Source organism: Nerophis lumbriciformis, linkage group LG10, assembly GCF_033978685.3.
Source record: "Nerophis lumbriciformis linkage group LG10, RoL_Nlum_v2.1, whole genome shotgun sequence".
Taxonomy (NCBI): domain Eukaryota; kingdom Metazoa; phylum Chordata; class Actinopteri; order Syngnathiformes; family Syngnathidae; genus Nerophis; species Nerophis lumbriciformis.
Window position 1 is genome coordinate 41,595,446 of NC_084557.2, and position 22,746 is coordinate 41,618,191.

Genomic DNA, 22,746 nt, shown 5'->3' on the forward strand with positions numbered 1-22,746 from the left:
CTAATGTCTGTCTTTTTAATTATGACACCTGCTGAATGAAGGAAGCATTCTGAAGGTAAAGATGGGATGAAAAGTTGACACTTTCGCCAGTCGTCATCATGCTAAATGCGAAATGTACACACTGCCAGCAGCCAGGAAGGAGGAACATCCACTTTTAGGGGTAAGTTAGACCATGATATTAATACTGTTAAACAGCTAGGATGACATTGTGATTGCCAACTGCATGCTCGAGTCCAGTGTTTTTTAACCACTGTGCCGCGGCACTCTAGTGTGCCGTGGGAGATTATGTAATTTCACCTAATTGGGTTAAAAATATTTTTTGCAAACCAGTAGTTATAATCCGTAAATGTGCCGTTGTTGAGTGTCTGTACTGTCCATACTTGCCAACCTTGAGACCTGCGATTTCGGGAGGTGGGGGGTGGGGGGGCGTGGTCTGGCGTGGTTGGGGGCGTGGTTAAGATATATATATATATATAAGAAATACTTGACTTTCAGTGAATTCTAGCTATATATATATTTTTTTATTACATATATATATATATATATATATATATATAAATAAAATAAATACTTGAATTTCAGTGTTCATTTATTTACACATATACACACACAACACTCATCTACTCATTGTTGAGTTAAGGGTTGAATTGTCCATCCTTGTTCTATTCTCTGTCACTATTTCAGAACACACACATTATACAAATATACATTATAAAATCAAAAAGAAAACGGGAGCCCTAATTTGGGAGTCTGAATTAGGATCAGAAGTTCCTATATAAACATTGCGCACTCACATCGCCTTTTTGTATTGATTACTGCAGCTGTGCACTGGATTCATTCACAAATACAAATTACAACTAACAAACACTTTAGAGTTAGGCTCCACCATCAGAATGTGTACTTAACCTTATAAAGATCACATGGATATTTTTCAGTGAGTTGATTCACCAAAACTAACCTGTTATACAGGAAGAAAAAGCACACAGGACGTTTTAATTGTTCACAGACTGGTCGCGCTCATCAGAATGACAAGACACTTCTGGTCTGCAGGTGATAGCATTCAATTGGGAAGAAACGCCCTACTGCCCCCTACTGACCAATGTGAATACTGATAAATGTGTAATGACAGCTCCAAAAACGAATTCAAACAATAAAATAAATAAATCAACACAAAAATGTGACACATTATGGGTGGGTCACATATGCATGTACAGTAGATGGCAGTATTGTCCTGTTTAAAAGTGTCACAACATTGCTGTTCACGGCAGACGAACTGCTTTACGGTAGACGAAAACTTGACTGCTGTTGTTTTGTGTTGTTACCGCGCTGGGAGGACGTTAATGAAACTGCCTAACAATAAACCCACATAAGAAACCAAGAACTCGCCCTCGATCATTAGCTGTTTATATTGTGGGAAAGCGGACGTGTGAACAGGCTGTCAACACGTCACTCAGGTCCGCAAGGAGCTGGAGGCCACGCCCCCTCCAGCTCCGCCTGAATTTCGGGAGATTTTTGGGAGAAAATTTGTCCCGGGAGGTTTTCGGGAGAGGCGCTGAATTTCGGGAGTCTCCCGGAAAATCCGGGAGGGTTGGCAAGTATGGTACTGTCTAGAGCTCGGCAGAGTAACCGTGTAATACTCTTCCATACTAGTAGGTGGCAGCAGGTAGATAATTGCTTTGTAGATGTCGGGAACGAACGACGACAATGGTTTGCAGGTAAAAAGGTGTCTAATGCTTGAAGGCGAGTGCCGCTAAGAAAAGGCATTGAAGCTTTGGGAAGGTTATGCAAAACTAAAACTGAACTGGCTGCAAAGTAAACAAAAACAGAATGCTGGACGACAGCAAAGACTTACAGCGTGTGGAGCAGACGGCGTCCACAAAGTACATCCGTAAATGACATGACAATCAACAACAAAATAGGAGCGTAAGACAAGAACTCAAACTCTACACGCAAGAAAACACCAAAAAAACCTCCAAATAAGTCACGGCGTGATGTGATGGACATTACTACTTGCCGTAGTTTTGAAGCAATGCATGATGGGAACCCGGATGTTGTGTGTCAGTGTATTAACGTGCCGGCTGGAATAAACACACGCTGAGAAATAGCTCCGTGCCTGCCTACTTTATGGGTTATAGATAAACCTATGGATAACGTAGACATATATAATAGTCTCCTTTTCAGGTGAGAGAGGACGCTAAAGGCAGTGCCTTTAAGGCACGCCCCCAATATAGTTGTCTGGCTGGAAATTCGGGAGAATGGTTGTCCCGGGAGATTTTCGGGAGAGGCACTGAAATTCGGGAGTATCCCGGAAAATTCGGGAGGGTTGGCAAGTATGCTCTGAGCCTGTTTGTTTTGGCTCTGATGCACCTGTAGCGCCTGCCCGATGGTAGCAGGTCGAACAGGTGGAAGCCAGGGTGTGTGCTGTCCTTGGTGATGTTTTTTGCTCTGTTGAGGCAACGGGAGTTGTGTAAAACCTTCAGGGAGGGGAGGGGGCAGCCGATGATTTTTTGTGCAGAGTTTATGACCTTTAGTGTTATGTTGTGTGTGTTTGTTTGCACTGTAGTTATTTTCCCTACCCAACAATTTGACCTGTAAATAGTTCTGGTGCCTGCAAGGTGTTATTACTTTTGTACAATTCTATGTGGGAACATACCTGAACCGGATTTTTGCCCTGGAAATGGAACAAACGCGTACCTTGGAGTCCAATAATTAAGTGTGTGCACTTCCAAAGGCCTTGACTCTTGGTTTTCCGGTGGTGGAGCAGCAAGCAGGTGGCAGCAGGGCGTAGGAGGTAGGAGGCAAGGAAATAAGGAAGGATAAGGAGAAAAGTCTCCTGCAGCTCAGGAACAAGGGCAGAGGGAGGAGTAAGTGCCATAGTTGCTTAAATCAGCACAGGAGGAATTGATCACGGGAAGTCATGGAGAAAAGTTATGGATGCCTAAACCGTCCAGTCATCATTCCACACTCTTTTATTCAGTCTTTTTCAAAAATGCTAGGAAGTTTTCTGCTCCGAATTTAGAACACTAGCTTGCCGCTTTTGTTTCACATTATACTTTCACTTCAGTAAAAAGAAACCTTGAAGTCTCATTTCAAAGTTAAAGGGGAACTACACTTTTATGGAATTTTGCCTATCATTCACAATCCTTGTGTTGAACACATGTTTTTCTTTTTCAATCCATTCTATCTCGTAAATAAACACTAGCAAAAGTCAGCTAATACAGCTATGTGCACATGGACACAATTCATCTGATTAAAAGCCTAACCGGAATAAAAATGCTTCATGTAAACACGCCATTAGTAATATTCTGACCCAACCACACGTTTGGATCAAAATTCCATTCCGATGGAGACGGGTGGTTTATGCCGAAAGTCATTCAGGCATGGAAACACATCTTCCGAAATTCAGGTTAGAATGATCCTTACTGCACATGTCTTTGATGTCAGCTATACTTTGGTGGTGGAGCGGGGATAACGTTTAATAGTCTCGTAATGACCCCCAAAGGGACAAGCGGTAGAAAATGGATGGATGGAAATGAAATGAAGCGATTGTCTTGCTGCTGTTTCCCCCATTCAACATGTACAGAAGAAGCTTTATAGACTGTTGTTTGTTGCTTTAAAACGAGACTAGCAAACACAAAAGTATGGTCTGGAGTGTCATGTGTCCATGTAACAATAAAAGAAGGGATCCAGTGGTTGCTTTAATGTGCTGTTTTATTCACGACATTACAACTGCTAGCCTCAAACACATACACACAATGTTGTAACAAAGACACGCCGCAACCCGTACATAATCACAACATAAAAAGCACAGAACAGCTCCATTTCAAAAAGAAAGATAAAACAAAAGTAGTGAACAGAAGGAAAAATGATACAAACCCCGTTTCCATATGAGTTGGGAAATTGTGTTAGATGTAAATATAAACGGAATACAATGATTTGCAAATCCTTTTCAACCCATATTCAATTGAATGCACTACAAAGACAAGACATATGATGTTCAAACTCATAAACTTATTTTTTTTTTTGCAAATAATAATTAACTTAGAATTTCATGGCTGCAACGCGTGACAAAGTAGTTGGGAAAGGGCATGTTCACCACTGTGTTACATCACCTTTTCTTTTAACAACACTCAATAAACGATTGGGAACTGAGGAAACTAATTGTTGAAGCTTTGAAAGTGGAATTCTTTCCCATTCTTGTTTTATGTAGAGCTTCAGTCGTTCAAAAGTCCGGGGTCTCCGCTGTCTTATTTTACCCTTCATAATGCGCCACACATTTTCAATGGGAGACAGGTCTGGACTGCAGGCGGTCCAGGAAGGTAACCGCACTCTTTTTTTACGAAGCCACACTGTTGTAACACGTGCTGAATGTGGCTTGGCATTGTCTTGCTGAAATAAGCAGGGGCGTCCATGAAAAAGACGGCGCTTAGATGGCTGCATATGTTGTTCCAAAACCTGTATGTACTTTTCAGCATTAATAGTGCCTTCACAGATGTGTAAGTTACCCATGCCTTGGGCACTAATGCACCCCCATACCATCACAGATGTGTCAATAACAGTCTGGATGGTTCGCTTCCCCTTTGGTCCGGATGACACGATGTTGAATATTTCCAAAAACTATTTGAAATGTGGACTCGTCAGACCACAGAACACTTTTCCACTTTGCATGAGTCCATCTTAGATGATCTCGGGCCCAGAGAAGCCGGCGGCGTTTCTGGATGTTGTTGATAAATGGCTTTCGCTTTGTATAGTAGAGCTTTAACTTGCACTTACAGATGTAGCGACCAACTGTATTTAGTGACAGTGGTTTTCTGAAGTGTTCCTGAGCCCATGTGGTGATATCCTTTTAGAGATTGATGTCGGTTTTTGATACAGTGCCGTCTGAGGAATTAAAGGTTACGGTCATTCAATGTTGGTTTCCGGCCATGCCGCTTACGTGGAGTGATTTCTCCAGATTCTCTGAACCTTTTGATGATATTATGGACCGTAGATGTTGAAATCCCAAAATTTCTTGCAATTGCACTTTGAGAAACGTTGTTCTTAAACTGTTTATTTGCTCACGCAGTTGTGGACAAAAGGGTGTACCTCGCCCCATCCTTTCTTGTGAAAGACTGAGCATTTTTTGGGAAGCTGTTTTTATACCCAATCATGGCACCCACCTGTTCCCAATTAGCCTGCACACCTGTGGGAAAGTGTTTGATGAGCATTCCTCAACTTTATAAATATTTATTGCCACCTTTCCCAACTTCTTTGTCACGTTTTGCTGGCATCAAATTCTAAAGTTAATGATTATTTGTTTGAACAGTTTGAACATCAAATATGTTGTCTTTGTAGCATATTCAACTGAATATGGGTTGAAAATGATTTGCAGATCATTGTATTCCGTTTATATTTACATCTAACACAATTTCCCCAACTCATATGGAAACGGGGTTTGTAGATTTGTGTTTCATTGTGTCCATTAAATCATATCCAATTGTATTTACAATCCACAACATATGTGAAAACGCAGTTTAAACATCACAAAATGCCACAATTTCAGTCAGCCATTTTGAACATTGCGCTCTGAATACTATTTTCGGAGATTGACATCACGGTAGTAACACTTCTGCACTCTGACCATATCATTAGATCAGTCATACTGGAAATAGACAAAAAAATTGGAAAGAGATGTGCAATCCTTATGTAAGACAAGAACACATATGCTTGGCTTTTTATGCATTGTAAATCGTAAATAAATAGCCAACAACTGAGGCCCTGTTTACACTAAGCCGGATAAGGTTATCCAGGGTAAATCACACCTAACCTTATACGTGTCCACACACAACAATGCCACCGTTTAAGACCCCCGCGACCCCTCCGTCCGCCGGCACAACGCAACATAGTACGCATGCGCGGAAAATGCACACTTCATAGTCACTTCCAGTGTTGCTTTGTGTGCAAATTCTTAAATGTAACTTATATGAACAATATCCAGTGTTGTGGTATTTCAATTAACTGGAATCCATTGTGCTGTGGGGCCCTATTGTAGTGAATCACACCTGAGCCATCATAAATTAATCAAATCTTTAATGGACATGTGAAAGTAAACAATGTGATAAAGAACATTATCTAGGGATCTAGATATCTGGTCAGGACACGCCTCACTCTTTTGCTTTCACCTTCATTGTCCATTCCTTTTTGGTGACTTTATGTACCGGTACTCTGGACCTAGACGTTGAGTCCGCGACATACATGGCGGACAATAACTGATACAGTCTGCTTTTCCAGTCCAAATGCATTCGCCGTTGTCCTCGACGGCCAGGTAATATAAAGCACATGCTACCATTTTTATCACATCCACGGGAGCTCGCATTCTTGTTGTCTCTCCTTCGACAAATGGACAAAGTTTTTCGCTAAGCAGAAACACAGCTGACCCGGCCGGACACTGGAAAGTTCTCTTGCTGTCTGAGAAGTGTTGTATCCCAAATAGCTGCAATCGCTTTCTCTTAAGACATGGGTGTCAAACTCTGGCCGGCGGGCCAAATTTGGCTTGCCGTGTAATTTCACTTGGCCCTTGAGGCGATATCAAATTAACACTAGAGCTGGCCCGCCGATTATATACAGCGGCGGTGCCGCGGTAACACCGCATTCACCACTAATTCTCATACTTGCCAACCCTCCCGGGAGACTCCCAAATTTCAGTGCCCCTCCCGAAAATCGTCACGTCCGCTTTTCATCCAGTCCAACGAGTGCTGGCCCAGTCACATAATATGTGCGGCTTCTGCACGCACACACAAGTGACTGCAAAACATACTTGATCAACAGCGATACAGGTTACACTGAGGGTGGCCGTATAAACAACTTTAACACTGTTAGAAATATACGCCACACTGTGAACCCACACCAAACAAGAATGACAAACACATTTCGGGAGAACATCCGCACCGTAACACAACATAAACACAACAGAACAAATACCCAGAATCCTTTGCAGCACTAACTCTTCCGGGACGCTACAAGGTGTGTGTGTGTGGGGGGGTGGGGGGGTTTGGTGATAGCGGGGGTGTATTTTGTACAGATGGAGGGTCCTCTGTTGTACCCATTATACTCTCTAAAAACATCCAGAAACTGCCAACAATATTCCATTTACATGTAGTGACCTGAAAATGAACCAAATATGAGTGATATTGTTATTACAAGCGCTAACGCAGACGGACTATTTTAGCGGCGCATTGATAGCCGTGAGTGCTGTTGTTGACACACGAAGGCAACAGCTTCTTCTGCTTGGTCTCAAACTTGCTAAAAGTAAATTTTAGATTATAATTCATGCATCTCTCACCTGCTAGTAGACAAATGTGGCCATGGACTGACAAGCTGGTCCACTTTCACATCCCCCGAGATGTCGAAATAGACCCCACAAGACGCTTCCTGCAGGAACTTTTTTTTTTTTAACCCTTCATAGACTTAGACTTCCTTTTATTGTCATTCAAATTTGAATAAGAACACATTTTTGTTGCATTAGCTTTTTGTTGTGCAGGATAAAAGAGCAATAAGGTGCAGATATAAATAAATAGATTACTGTACAGATACATATATTGCACTTTTGCATATGCTGTATTGTCTTTTTTTTTTAAACCCTTCATGAGGATTTGATTGAATCTTCATCTAAACCAGGGGTCTCAAACTCAATTTACCTGGGGGCCACTGGATGCAGAAACTGGGTGAGGCTGGGCCGCAAGAAAAGATTTCTTAAAAAAATCTAACATGCAATTTTAATGAATTCACCTTCTTTGAATTGCTATCCCGCCCTAGCAACATACTTGCCAACCCTCCCGATTTTTCCGGGAGACTCCCGAATTTCAGTGCCCCTCCCGACAATCTCCCGGGGCAACCATTCTCCCGAATTTGTCCCGATTTTCACCCGGACAACATTATTAAGGGCGTGCCGTGAAAGCACTGCCTTTAACGTCCTCTACAACTTGTCGTCTCATCCGCTTTTTCGCCATACAAACAGCGTGCCGGCCCAGTCACATTTTGTATGAGGCTTCTACAGACACACGTAAGTGACTGCAAGACATACTTGGTCAACAGCCATACAGGTCACACTGAGGGTGGCCGTATAAACAACTTTAACACTGTTACATATATGCGCCACACTGTGAACCCACACCAGCGGTAGCGGGGGTGTATATTGCAGCCCGGAAGAGTTAGGGCTGCAAGGTGTTCTGGGTATTTGTTCTGTTTACGGTGCGGATGTTCTCCCGAAATGTGTTTGTCATTCTTGTTTGGTGTGGGTTCACAGTGTGGCGCATACTTGTAATGTTAATCTTGTTTATACGGCCACCTTCAGTGTAACCTGTATGGCTGTTGACCAAGTATGTCTTGCAGTCACTTACGTGTGTGTACAGAAGCCTCATACAACATGTGACTGAGCTGGCACGCTGTTTGTACAGGTTGTAGAGGGCGCTAAAGACAGTGCCATCATGGCACGCCCTTAATACTGTTGTTTGGGTGAAAATCGGCAGACATTCGAGAGAATGGTTGCCCTGAAATTCAGGAGTCTCCCGGAAAAATCGGGAGGGTTGGCAAGTATGACGCTGTCCAGCGTCATTCATATAAAACTCGCGGGCCGCATTTACATTAAATTTTCATATTAAGGTGCGGGCCGCAAAATAACTTCTCACGGGCCGCAATTGATCAGGTCTGAGACCCCTGATCTAAACAGAACTATTTGAGCGTCCCGTCCGTCGGCATCCCAGCGAGAGCAGACATTTTACAGTGTTTGTTTTATTCTGGTTTGTTATTGTTAGTTTGTATGTTTAGCACCTAGCAATGCTGCGGGTGCTACACACAATGAAACTGCATCCGTCACTCGGCTTCTAAAACCTATTGCTCATCCTCTTTGTGTTCGGGCTCAAAAACATAAGGTCTTGGATCATAATTTTTCCAGAAGTAATCGTCGTTGGCTCTCACAAAGTCTGCTTGATTCGCATTGTTGTTGATGGGGAAGGGATCTAGGTTTCCTTGCGCGACGTCACGCGATCACATGACTGCCTTCCTCATTATCTCTCAAAATGACTCTGGAATCTCTGCGAGATTGATACTATTTTGATTATATCTATTTATTCTCAAACTTTGGAAGTCTTTTGATGTCATAAATCAGATATCATATGCAAACTCCGTTTCCATATGAGTTGGGGAATTGTGTTAGATGTAAATATAAACGGAATACAATGATTTGCAAATCATTTTCAACCCATATTCAATTGAATGCACTACAAAGACAACATATTTGATGTTCAAACTCATAAACATTATTTTTTTTGCAAATAATCATTAACTTTAGAATTTGATGCCAGCAACACGTGACAAAGAAGTTGGGAAAGGTGGCAATAAATACTGATAAAGTTGAGGAATGCTCATCAAACACTTATTTGGAACATCCCACAGGTGAACAGGCAAATTGGGAACAGGTGGGTGCCATGATTGGTAATATAAAAGTAGATTCCATGAAATGCTCAGTCATTCACAAACAAGGATGGGGGGAGGGTCACCACTTTGTCAACAAATACGTGAGCAAATTGTTGAACAGTTTAAGAAAAACCTTTCTCAACCAGCTATTGCAAGGAATTTAGGGATTTCACCATCTACGGTCCGTAATATCATCAAAGGGTTCAGAGAATCTGGAGAAATCACTGCACGTAAGCAGCTAAGCCCGTGACCTTCGATCCCTCAGGCTGTACTGCATCAACAAGCGACATCAGTGTGTAAAGGATATCACCACATACTGTCAGGAACACTTCAGAAACCCACTGTCACTAACTACAGTTGGTCGCTACATCTGTAAGTGCAAGTTAAAACTCTCCTATGCAAGGCGAAAACCGTTTATCAACAACACCCAGAAACGCCGTCGGCTTCGCTGGGCCTGAGCTCATCTAAGATGGACTGATACAAAGTGGAAAAGTGTTCTGTGGTCTGACGAGGCCACATTTCAAATTGTTTTTGGAAACTGTGGACGTCGTGTCCTTCGGACCAAAGAGCAGAAAAGAACCATCCGGATTGTTATAGGCGCAAAGTTGAAAAGCCAGCATCTGTGATGGTATGGGGGTGTATTAGTGCCTAAGACATGGGTAACTTACACATCTGTGAAGGCACCATTAATGCTGAAAGGTACATACAGGTTTTGGAGCAACATATGTTGCCATCCAAGCAACGTTACCATGGACGCCCCTGCTTATTTCAGCAAGACAATGCCAAGCCACGTGTTGTATCACCGTGGCTTCATAGTAAAAGAGTGCGGGTACTAGTCCAGACCTGTCTCCCATTTGAAAATGTGTGGCGCATTATGAAGCCTAAAATACCACAACGGAGACCCCCGGACTGTTGAACAACTTAAGCTGTACATCAAGCAAGAATGGGAAAGAATTCCACCTGAGAAGCTTAAAAAATGTGTCTCCTCAGTTCCCAAACGTTTACTGAGTGTTGTTAAAAGGAAAGGCCATGTAACACAGTGGTGAACATGCCCTTTCCCAACTACTTTGGCACGTGTTGCAGCCATGAAATTCTAAGTTAATTATTATTTGCAAAAAATAAAATAAAGTTTACGAGTTTGAACATCAAATATCTTGTATTTGTAGTGCATTCAATTGAATATGGGTTGAAACGGATTTGCAAATCATTGTATTAAGTTTATATTTACATCTAACACAATTTCCCAACTCATATGGAAACGGAGTTTGTATGATGATAGTTTCAATATAGAGGGAACTTGTTTTTCCACTCTAGTGGTACTGAAAGCCCATGCAGTTTACCTTTGGCACCTATAGAGGGCAGTAGCTCACCAATCCTACTCATTGTGTGCCAGCACAATCCACACATTCCACATGAAATATTGTATGTCAACAAGAACCCCTACTTTGATTTTACAATGTTTGGGATTCCCTTGAAGTGCGTTCAAGGAAAGTATATAATTATCTGTGTGGGTGTTAGAGGTCTCACAAATAGCTGTGGTTTATTTACGATATAAGGCAACATAATCCGAAATTGGGTGAAATGTGAAAGAACTTCTCGCTTCATTCCTCCAGTTAGGGTGGCAGCACATTTAGGGAGTATTTGTTGTGACTTTTACTGGCTGTTACATTGCATTGCACTCCAGTGGTCAGCAACACCGTTTGATCGCAGGAGGCTGAGCCTCCTTTCACATTTACTCTCAAGTCTCCTGGCTACGCTCCCAAATTGCGTGTGCAACAGAGCATACCACAGGAAAAAACTGATCTAAAAAAAAAAAAGAGGAAAATAACCCAATACTCTGGCACTTCCACTACTGTACTTCATGGCAAAATTGTCCAAGCAAATACTGTATATGCAAAATGTGTGGAAATGGTATTAACAAAAGATAGATGTTTTAAGTCATTTACATAAAAAAAATCAGTTACCAATGAACATTTTAGTACTAAAACCTTAATTGCACAATTGAACTACAAAACCCAAAACCAGCGAAGTTGGCACGTTGTGTAAATGGTAAATAAAAACAGAAAACAATGATATGCAAATCCTTTTCAACTTATATTCAATTGAATAAACTGCAGAGACAAGATATTTAACGTCCGAACTGAGAAACATAATTTTTTTTGCAAATAACTTAGAATTTAATGGCAACAACACATTGCAAAAAGGGGCATTTTTACCACTGTGTTACATGGCCTTTCCTTTTAACAACACTCAGTAAACGTTTGGGAACTTAGGAGACACATTTTTTAAGCTTTTCAGGTGGAATTCTTTCCCATTCTTGCTTGATGTACAGCTTAAGTTGTGGTATTTTAGGCTTCATAATGCGCCACACATTTTCAATGGGAGACAGGCCTGGACTACAGGCAGGCCAGTCTAGTACCCGCACTCTTTTACTATGAAGCCACGCTGTTGTAACACGTGGCTTGGCATTGTCTTGCTGGAATAAGCAGGGGCGTCCATGATAACGTTGCTTGGATGGCAACATATGTTGCTCCAAAACCTGTATGTACCTTTCAGCATTAATGGTGACTTCACAGATGTGTAAATTACCCATGTCTTGGGCACTAATACACCCCCATACCATCACAGGTGTTGGCTTTTCAACTTTGCGCCTATAACAATCCGGATGGTTCTTTTCCTCTTTGTTCCAGAGGACACGTCGTCCACAGTTTCCAAAAACAATTTGAATTGTGGACTCGTCAGACCACAGAACACTTTTCCACTTTGTATCAGTCCATTTTAGATGAGCTTTGGTCCAGCGAAGCCGGCGGCGTTTCTGGGTGTTGTTGATAAATGGCTTTGGCTTTGCATAGTAGAGTTTTTACTTGCACTTACAGATGTAGCGATCAACTGTAGTTACTGACAGTGGTTTTCTGAAGTGTTCCTGAGCCCATGTGGTGATATCCTTCACACACTGATGTCGCTTGTTGATGCAGTACCGCCTGAGGGATCGAAGGTCTGTAACATCGCTTACGTGCAGTGATATCTCCAGATTCTCTGAACCTTTTGATGATATTACGGACCGTAGATGGTGAAATCCCTAAATTCCTTGCAATAGCTTGTTGAGAAATGTTGTTCTTAAACTGTTCGACAATTTGCTCACGCATTTGTTGACAAAGTGGTGACCCTCGCCCCATCCTTGTTTGTGAATGACTGAGCATTTCATGGAAGCTGCTTTTATACCCAATCATGGCACCCACCTGTTCCCAATCAGCCTGTTCACCTGTGGGATGTTCCAAATACGTGTTTGATGAGCATTGTTCAACTTTCTCAGTCTTTTTTAAACATGTTGCAGGCATTAAGTTCCAAGTGAGCTAATATTTGCAAAAAATAACGTTTTCCAGTTCGAACATTAAATATCTCGTCTTTGCAGTCTATTCAATTGAATATAAGTCGAAAAAGATTAGCAAATCATTGTATTTTGTTTGTATTTACCATTTACACAACGTGCCAACTTCACCAGTTTTGGGTTTTGTATTACAACAATTTAACAACAACCTCAGAGCTAAACTTTGTCACAATTAAATGCAGAAGCAAGCTGTAAAACTCCTTTCATATCACCGTACTTTATGGACCATAAGGCGCATTAAGGGGATCATAATAGGATTTTTTCTCTACATTTAAACCATTTGCTTGTGGTCTCCATAACATGTAATGGTGGTTCTTTAGCTAAAATGTTGCATAGATGATGTTTTACCGACTGTTTTGTGTGCGGTCTTATTTACCTGCCTCCACTTTGATAGCGTCTTCTCCCCGTCATATTTGTTGTAGTATTCAGCGCTTCCATAGCGAGTCCACTGACAGATTAAGTTGTAACTTTACGCTACTTTGTATAAGGAAATGGCAACAGCGGAGAATGGATGACCCACAACAAGAGGATAGAGAAAAGGACGGCCCTTCAATGGTGGACACGCACACATTTTCGGGACTTATGCAGATCCCAAATACACAACAGCAGGCATCAATAGGTAAGAAAAGTTGGTTTTGCATAATAGGTTTAAACAAAACAACAGATAATGTCTCCTAATAGTCATACTTGCCAACCCTCACAATTTTCCCGGGAGACTCCCGAATTTCAGTGCCCCTCCCGAAAAATCTCCCGGGGCAACCATTCTCCCAAATTTCTCCCGATTTCCACCCGGACAACAATATTGGGGGCGTGCCTTAAAGGCACTGCCTTTAGCGTCCTCTACATACTTGCCAACCTTGAGACCTCCGATTTCGGGAGGTGGGGGTGGCGGGGGGCGTGGTCGGGGGTGGGGCGGGGGGCGTGGTCGGGGGCGTGGTTAAGAGGGGAGGAGTATATTTACAGCTAGAATTCCTCAAGTCAAGTATTTCATATATATATATATATATATATATCATACTTGACAACCAGAGGTGGATAGTAACGCGCTACATTTACTCCGTTACATCTACTTGAGTAACTTTTGGGATAAATTGTACTTCTAAGAGTAGTTTTAATGCAACATACTTTTACTTTTACTTGAGTATATTTATAGAGAAGAAACGCTACTTTTACTCCGCTACTTTTATCTACATTCAGCTCGCTACTCGCTACTAATTTTTATCGATCTGTTAATGCACGCTTTGTTTGTTTTGGTCTGTCAGACAGACCTTCAAAGTGCCTGCGTTACTGGTGACGTTTCACTCCGTTCCACCAATAAAATGCAGTCACTAGTGACGTTTGCATCCGTTCCACCAATCAGATGCAGTCACTGGTGACGTTGGACCAATCAAACAGAGCCAGGCGGTCACATGACCTGACTTAAACAAGTTGAAAAACTTATTGGGGTGTTACCATTTAGTGGTCAATTGTACGGAATATGTACTGTACTGTGCAATCTACTAATACAAGTTTCAATCAATCAATCAAAAGTGTGAAGGAAAAAAGACACTTTTTTATTTCAAACGTACATCCCGTCACAAGCCTAAAGACTGACTGCACAGTTCCTGTCTTCACAATAAAAGTGCCGCTCCATCGCGCCTGCGCTTTCAAAATAAGAGTCTCCGAAAGCCAGCGCAAACAAGCTAGCAAGCTACGGAATTTGCTGCCAATGTATTTCTTGTAAAGTGTGTGAAAACGAATATGGAAGCTGGACAAATAAGATACCAAAAACCAACCACTTTCATGTGGTATTATACAGAAAGGAGGAACTTTTTTTCTCCTGCATTTGAAAACGTGGACGTTATCATCACTACTGTCTGATTACAATCAATGCAAGTCATCAGAATCAGGTAATACACCAACTTATATTCTTGTCAACATGAAAGAAAGGAATCTATGTGTTAAACATGCATGTATATTCATTAAAACACCTTTAACATGTAAACAAAAACGGCAAAATAAATAAATATAAATGATATACTGTATATATCAATGTATGTGTATATATGTATATATATATATATATATATATATATATATATATATATATATATATATGATATGTGTGTGTATGTTACTCAGTACTTGAGTAGTTTTTTCACAACATACTTTTTACTTTTACTCAAGTAAATATTTGGGTGACTACTCCTTACTTTTAATTGAGTAATAAATCTCTAAAGTAACAGTACTCTTACTTGAGTACAATTTCTGGCTACTCTACCCACCTCTGTTGCCAACCCTCCCGGATTTTCCGGGAGACTCCCGAAATTCAGCGCCTCTCCCGAAAACCTCCCGGGACAAATTTTCTCCCGAAAATCTCCCGAAATTCAGGCGGACTCAGGTCCTCCACAATATAAAAAAGCGTACCTGCCCAATCACGTTATAACTATAGAATGATGGAGGGCGAGTTCTTGGTTTCTTATGTGGGTTTATTGTTAGGCAGTTTCATTAACGTCCTCCCAGCGTGGCAACAACACACAACAACAGCAGTCACTTTTTTGTATACCGTAAGCAGTTCGTCTGCCGTAAACAGCAATGTTGTGACACTCTTAAAGAGGACAATACTGCCATCTAGTGCATTTGATGAAAGCACTTTTGTGCGTGCCACACATCAATGCTCAGGGAGGGTGTTCAGCATGGTTCGAAAAATAGTGACAGAGAATAGAACAAGGATGGACATCTCAACCCTTAACTCAACAATGAGTAGATGAGTGTTATGTGTGTGTATACGTGTAACTAAATGAACACTGAAATTCAAGTATTTATTTTATATATATATATATATGTATATATGTATATGAAATACTTGACTTGGTGAATTCTAGCTGTAAATATACTCCTCCCCTTTTAGCCACGCCCCCAACCACGCCCCCGTCCCACCCCCCACCTCCCGAAATCGGAGGTCTCAAGGTTGGCAAGTATGATATATATATATATATATATATATATATATATATAAAAGAAATACTTGAATTTCAGTGTTCATTTATTTACACATATACACACACATAACACTCATCTACTCATTGTTGAGTTAAGGGTTGGATTGTCCATCCTTGTTCTATTCTGTCACTATTTTTCTAACCATGCTGAACACCCTCTCTGATGATGCATTCTGCTTCGTCTCCTTGTTGTGTGCGCAGTTGTGCACTGCACTCTCTAAAAGCCCTAGATGTTATTGTCACATATGCATGTACAGTAGATGGCAGTATTGTCCTGTTTAAGAGTGTCACAACATTGCTGTTTACGGCAGACAAACTGCTTTACGGTAGACGAAAACGTGACTGCTGTTGTTGTGTGTTGTTGCCGTGCTGGGAGTACGTTAATGAAACTGCCTAACAATAAACCTGGAGGGGGCGTGGCCTCCAGCTCTGCCTGAATTTCGGGAGATTTTCGGGAGAAAATTTGTCCCGGGAGGTTTTCGGGAGAGGCGCTGAATTTCGGGAGTCTCCCGGAAAATCCGGGAGGGTTGGCAAGTATGGTCCTCTACAACCTGTCGAAACGTCCGCTTTTCCTCCATACAAACAGCGTGCCGACCAAGTCGCATAATATATTTAATCCCACCCCCAGTTCTCCATTCAGTGATTATTCCCATGAGTTTCACTCTTACTTTGTTCAAGGATTATAATACAAGTGTTGTATCATAGTGGCATTACCAAAGGTAACAATAATTATTACACTGTAACAATAATTTGTATCAACAATGTAGGAAGAATGAATATAGCAACAATGGTAATAGACAACATAGCAGTAACGGTAATAGACAACATAGCAATAAGGGTAAGGAAACATTGAGCACATTTTGGGACGGCGTGGCGCAGTGGAAGAATGGCCGTGCGCGACCCGAGGGTCCCTGGTTCAATCCCAACCTCGTCATGTCCATTGTGTCCTGAGCAAGACACTTCACCCTTGCTCCTGGGACGGCGTGGCGCAGTGGAAGAATGGCCGTGCGCGACCCGAGGGTCCCTGGTTCAATCCCCACCTAGTACCAACCTCGTCATGTCCGTTGTGTCCTGAGCAAGACACTTCACCCTTGCTCCTGATGGCATGGCAGCTCCCTCCATCAGTGTGTGAATGTGTGTGTGAATGGGTAAATGTGGAAGTAGTGTCAAAGCGCTTTGAGTACCTTGAAGGTAGAAAAGCGCTATACAGGTACAACCCATTTATCATTTATTTATTTACTTTGAGACAGAGTATAGCAGCAGGTCAAATTAAAGACCCTCATCTCTATATTCGAACCAGACCCCATGTTTGTATAATAGTTTAAATGGATTAATAGTTTGGCATTGCTTGTGTTGTAAGTCCAGATTGTTCCATAGTTTTACTCCGCATACAGACACACAAAAAAGTTTACGAGTGGTTTGAGCTCTCGGCAATTAGAAAGCCTCTCAAGTTATGAGCCTGCACTCGTCTTATAAAAAAAACGTTGTAGATTAGGCGGCAATAATTTGTTAAATGCTTTATATAAGATTATTAATGTATTATATTTAACAAGGTCATCAAATTTGAGCAACTTTGATTGCATAAACAGATTATGAGTATGTTCTAAATCAATTTCTGCAGGCGAGCTACTTTTCAATTGATCAAGTCGTGGGGATCTACCTCATTCATATATATAATTTATATTTACTTATTTATGAAATATATGTTTTTGTTAAGAAGTTAAAGGTGTTTAATGATAATGCAAGCATGTTTAACACATATAGTTAATATTGTTAAAAAATTAAAGGTGTTTAATGATAATACAAGTATGTTTAATACATATAGTTAATATTGTTAACAAGTTAAAGGTGTTTAAAGATAATGCAAGCATGTTTAACACATATAGTTAATATTGTTAACAAGTTAAAGGTGTTTAAAGATAATGCAAGCATGTTTAATACATATCGTTAATATTGTTAACAAGTTAAAGGTGTTTAATGATAATACAAGCATGTTTAACACATAGTTAATATTGTTAATAAATTAAAGGTGTTTAATGATAATACAAGAATGTTTAATACATATAGTTAATATTGTTAACAACTTAAAGGTGTTTAAAGATAATACAAGCATGTTTAACACATATAGTTAATACTGTTAACAAGTTAAAGGTGTTTAAAGATAATACAAGCATGTTTAACACATATAGTTAATATTGTTAACAAGTTAAAGGTGTTTAAAGATAATACAAGCATGTTTAACACATATAGTTAATATTGTTAATAAGTTAAAGGTGTTAAAAGATAATACAAGCATGTTTAACACATATAGATTCCTTTCTTTCATGAAGACAAGAATATAAGTTGGTGTATTACCTGATTCTGATGACTTGCATTGATTGGACAGTGGTGCTGATAACGTCCGCATTTTTGAATGGAGGAGAAAAAAAGTCCTCCTTTCTGTCCAATATCACATGAAAGTGGTTGGTTTTTGGCAACTTATTTGTCCAGGTTCCGTACTCCTTTGTATACACTTGACAAGAAATACATTGTCGGCAAACTCCGTAGCTTGCTAGCTTGTGCACGCCAGCTTTCTGAGACTCTTATTTTGTTAGCGCAACTGTGCAACTGTGCAGTCGGTCTTTGGAGTTTTGACGACAGGTACGGCGCCAGAGTCTATTGAAATAAAGTGTTTCTCGCCTCCCAGTCGGTAATTTTAATGAGCTGGCAGCAGCATCATCATCATCTCACAAGACCCTCGGGTGCCGTGAATGTCAATCAAGTGACGAAAGTGACGTCATAGTGAAGATTTATGATCGCTCATTTTTAGGACTATTTTTTTTAATGCCTGGCTGGTGATCGACTGACACACCCTCCGAGATCGACCGGTAGCTCGCGATCGACGTAATGAGCACCCCTGTTCTAAATAACCAAATGATCCGCACTGCTCTTTTCTGTAATATGATCAGAGGATGAATTGTGTTGTGGTAAGTATTCCTCCATACTTCAAGGCACATTTTTTTCATTAAAACAATACGGAGGCACACCACCAGCAGAAAAGGTTAAACAATGAAACTCCACCAGGTTGCCGTGCCTTACTCTGAGTTTGTTGTTGTTTCCTGTGTGTTGTGCTTTAGTTCCTGTCTTGCGCTGTTATTTTGGTGACCCTTCCTGTTTTGTTGGTATTATCCTGTAGCAGCTTCACGCCTTCCTTTTGAGTGCTATTGCCCGCACCTGCTTTGTTTTCGCAATCAAGTCTCTTTAAGTTGTGCGTACGCCATCCTTCTTTGTGGGGACATTGTTGATTGTCATGTCATGTACGGGATGTGCTTTGTGGACGTCGTCTTTGCTCCACACGCTGTAAGTTTTTGCTGTCGTCCAGCATTCTGTGTTTGTTGACTTTGTAGCCAGTTACTTTTGTTTTACATAGCCATTCCTATGCTTCAGTGCCTTTTCCTAGCGGGACTTGCCTTATTATTTTTTGGGTAAAGCGTTACATACCTTTTTACCTGCACGCTGTCTCCCGCTGTGCTCTGCATGTTGGGATCACGACAAACCATCCTCGACGCGTTCCGACTTCTACAAAGCAATGAACTACATGCTGCCACCTACTGGTATGGAGTATTACAAGATTACCCTGCCAAGCTCTACACAGCACAGGCACTAGACAACGGCACATTATTATGATTATTGATTTGCAAAAAATATTTTTTGGACCAATTAGGTGAGGTTGCATAATTTCCCACGGCACACCAGACAATATCTCACGGCACACTAGTGTGCCGCGGCACAGTGGTTGAAAATCACTGATGTAAGGTATGGGAGTACCAAGATGCAGTATAGAGTACGGAGTGCATTTTCATTGAGGTATAGTTTTGCTTTGTTTATAATCGAGAGGCTTTTGGAGATTTTTGTTTGAATGTGTCTGACATGAGGTTTCCATGATAGTTTACTATCAATTATCAACTCCACAAGATGGCAGTATCTGCATTTGACCTGGGATGAGTGGTCCGCATCTACCTAGCCCTCTAAAAGTGGATCGTTGTTGCCAGAGTCATGCGTGTCACACTTGTTGTACTGTTGTTGCTATTCATGCTGACAATGTTGGTTGTGTTGTGCAATTTGGGAGATCCACAGTACCTTGTTTTTGTTTTTGGAATTTCTCATGCTCTGACGTGCGTGAGGCTCAGTGCTTTGACGTCTGATTTTAGACTTGCATGTTCCAGAAAGCTATCATTGAGGTGTTTCCTCAGCAGGTGGGCTCCTGACACTAATCTCCCCCGCATACAATAGCGCATTTGGATGGTTTACAACTTCCCTAATTGGTTTTCAGACATCCTGATCACTCTTTTTGTCAGGTTTTCACTCTTTGGAAATACCCTCCTAGTCTTTTTGTTGGATACACAACCTGGGGGCGGATCAGAGGCTTGGCTGGAGTCGCTTCAAAGAAATGTGTATGTTCCACAAAAGTGGCGCTAAAAGACAATGCAACACCTTTTATGTGCCGGGTGGGAACCTGACAAGACGCGTACAATACAAACCCCAAAACCAGTGAAGTTGGCACGCTGTGTAAATGGTAAATAAAAACAGAATACAATGATTTGCAAATCATTTTCAACTTATATTCAATTGAATAGACTGCAAAGACAATATACTTAATGGTTGAACTGGAAAACTTCCTTTTTTGCAAACATTTGTAATTTGATGCCTGCAACATGTTTCAAAAAAGCTGGCACAAGTGGCAAAAAAGACTGAGAAAGTTGAGGAATGCTCATCAAACACTTATTTGGAACATACCACAGATGAACAAGCTAATTGGGAACAGCTGGGTGCCATGATTGGGTATAAAAGCAGCTTCCATGAAATGCTCAGTCATTCACAAACAAGGATGGGGCGAGGGTCACCACTTTGTGAACAAATGCCTGAGCAAATTGTCCAAAAGTTTAAGAACAACATTTCTCAACCAGCTATTGCAAGGAATTTAGGGATTTCACCATCTACAGTCCGTAATATCATCAAAAGGTTCAAAGAATCTGGAGAAATCACTGCACGTAAGCGATGATATTACGGACCTTGTATTCCTCAGGCGGTACTGCATCAAAAAGCGACATCATTGTGTAAAGGATATCACCACATGGGCTCAGGAAACACTTCAGAAAACCACTGTCAGTAACTACAGTTTGTCGCTACATCTGTAAGTGCAAGTTAAAACTCTACTATGCAAAGCGAAAGCCATTTATCAACAACACCCAGAAACGCTTAGCTGGGCCAGTGCCCATCTAAGATGTTGGAAAAGTATTCTGTGGTCTGACGAGTCCACATTTCAAATAGTTTTTGGAAACTGTGGACGTTGTGTCCTCCGGACCAAAGAGGAAAAGAACCATCCGGACATGGGTAACTTACACATCTGTGAAGGCACCATTAATGCTGAAAGGTACATACAGGTTATGCAGCAACATATGTTGCCATCCAAGCAACGTTTATCATGGACGCCCCTGCTTATTTTTAGCGAGATAATGCCAAGCCAAGTGTTACAACAGCGTGGCTTCATAGTAAAAGAGTGCGGGTACTAGACTGGCCTGCCTGTAGTCCAGACCTGTCTCTCATTGAAAATGTGTGGCTCATTATGAAGCCTGAAATACAAAGGAGACCACGGACTGTTGAACAACTTAAGCTGTACTTCAAGCAAGAATGGGAGAGAATTCCACCTAAAAAGCCTAAAAAAATGTGTCTCCTCTGTTCCCAAACGTTTACTGAGTGTTGATTAAAGGAAAGGCCATGTAACACAGTGGTAAAAATGCCCCTGTGAGAACTTTTTTGCAATGTGTTGCTGCCATTAAATTCTAAGTTAATGATTATTTGCACAAACAAAAATTAAGTTTTACAGTTCCAACATTAAATATCTTGTCTTTGCAGTTTATTCAATTGAATACAAGTTGAAAAGGATTAGCAAATCATTGTATTCTGTTTTTATTTACAAATTACACAATGTGCCAACTTCACTGGTTTTTGGTATATAATTTACAAATACATGGTATTTTTGCTCTTTTTTTTTATGCACATTGCAGTGCACTGCTGCCCCAAGCAAAATTGGGACCCGAGGCAGAATTTTATTTAGAAACCTCCCAATTTAAAAAAAAATTTTTTTTTATTCATGCCAAATGATTTTTCTCCTTCTTTTTAAATTTTTTTTATTTTTTTATTAGACTTGAATCTAATTTGATGCATGTTTTGTATTCAAACGATGTCTTGGGAATAATTATAAACATTATAATTAATATTATTAGTTTTTGTGCAAAGTACAAATAAAACAAAAATTAAAAAAATGGAACGTGTGATATATATATAAACTCTCCTAACTCAACTCAATTAGAATCCAGTAGAAGTGTCTGTCAAGACGAGCACTAATGCTCTGCGCCACAGGAGTCTGTGGGATGACAGCGGGAAATTTGCTATTCTATTCTTATTAGAGACGGAGCAAGAAGAGCCTAAGAATACGTTTGCGGTAACATTTCATATGAAGCACCCTGTCATTCATTCATGTACGTGTGCTGCTTCACGCAAAATGAGGCCCTACGCACCTACGATACAGCATGTAAATATATGTCAATGTACATCTCTTCTCTCTATCATTATGTACAAATAAAGATAATGACATCATGTAATGACAAAAGCTGACACAATTATTTGTCTACAAATCTATGAACGTTTATCTATAGCCTTTTTAATAGACATTACAAATTACACAAATATATATATATATGTGTGCGTGTGCGTGCGTGCGTGCGTGCTTTCGTGCGTGCGTGCGTATATAGATATTTTATTTTATATTATATATATATATATATATTTTTTTTTTTATATATATATGTATGTGTGTGTATATATATATATATATATATATATATATATATATATAATTTTATATTATATATATGTATTTTT

At 40.6% G+C, this 22,746-nt stretch overlaps 1 long non-coding RNA gene across 2 annotated transcripts in view; it reads left to right on the top strand.

Moving 5' to 3' along the window:
- LOC133612781 (uncharacterized) overlaps positions 1-22,746 on the top strand; it is a 106,899-nt gene continuing 84,153 nt past the window's right edge. For both annotated transcript variants that reach the window (XR_012050626.1, XR_012050625.1), the window contains exon 1: positions 1-160. This is a non-coding gene — a long non-coding RNA (uncharacterized lncRNA). The remainder of the gene's footprint in view (positions 161-22,746) is intronic.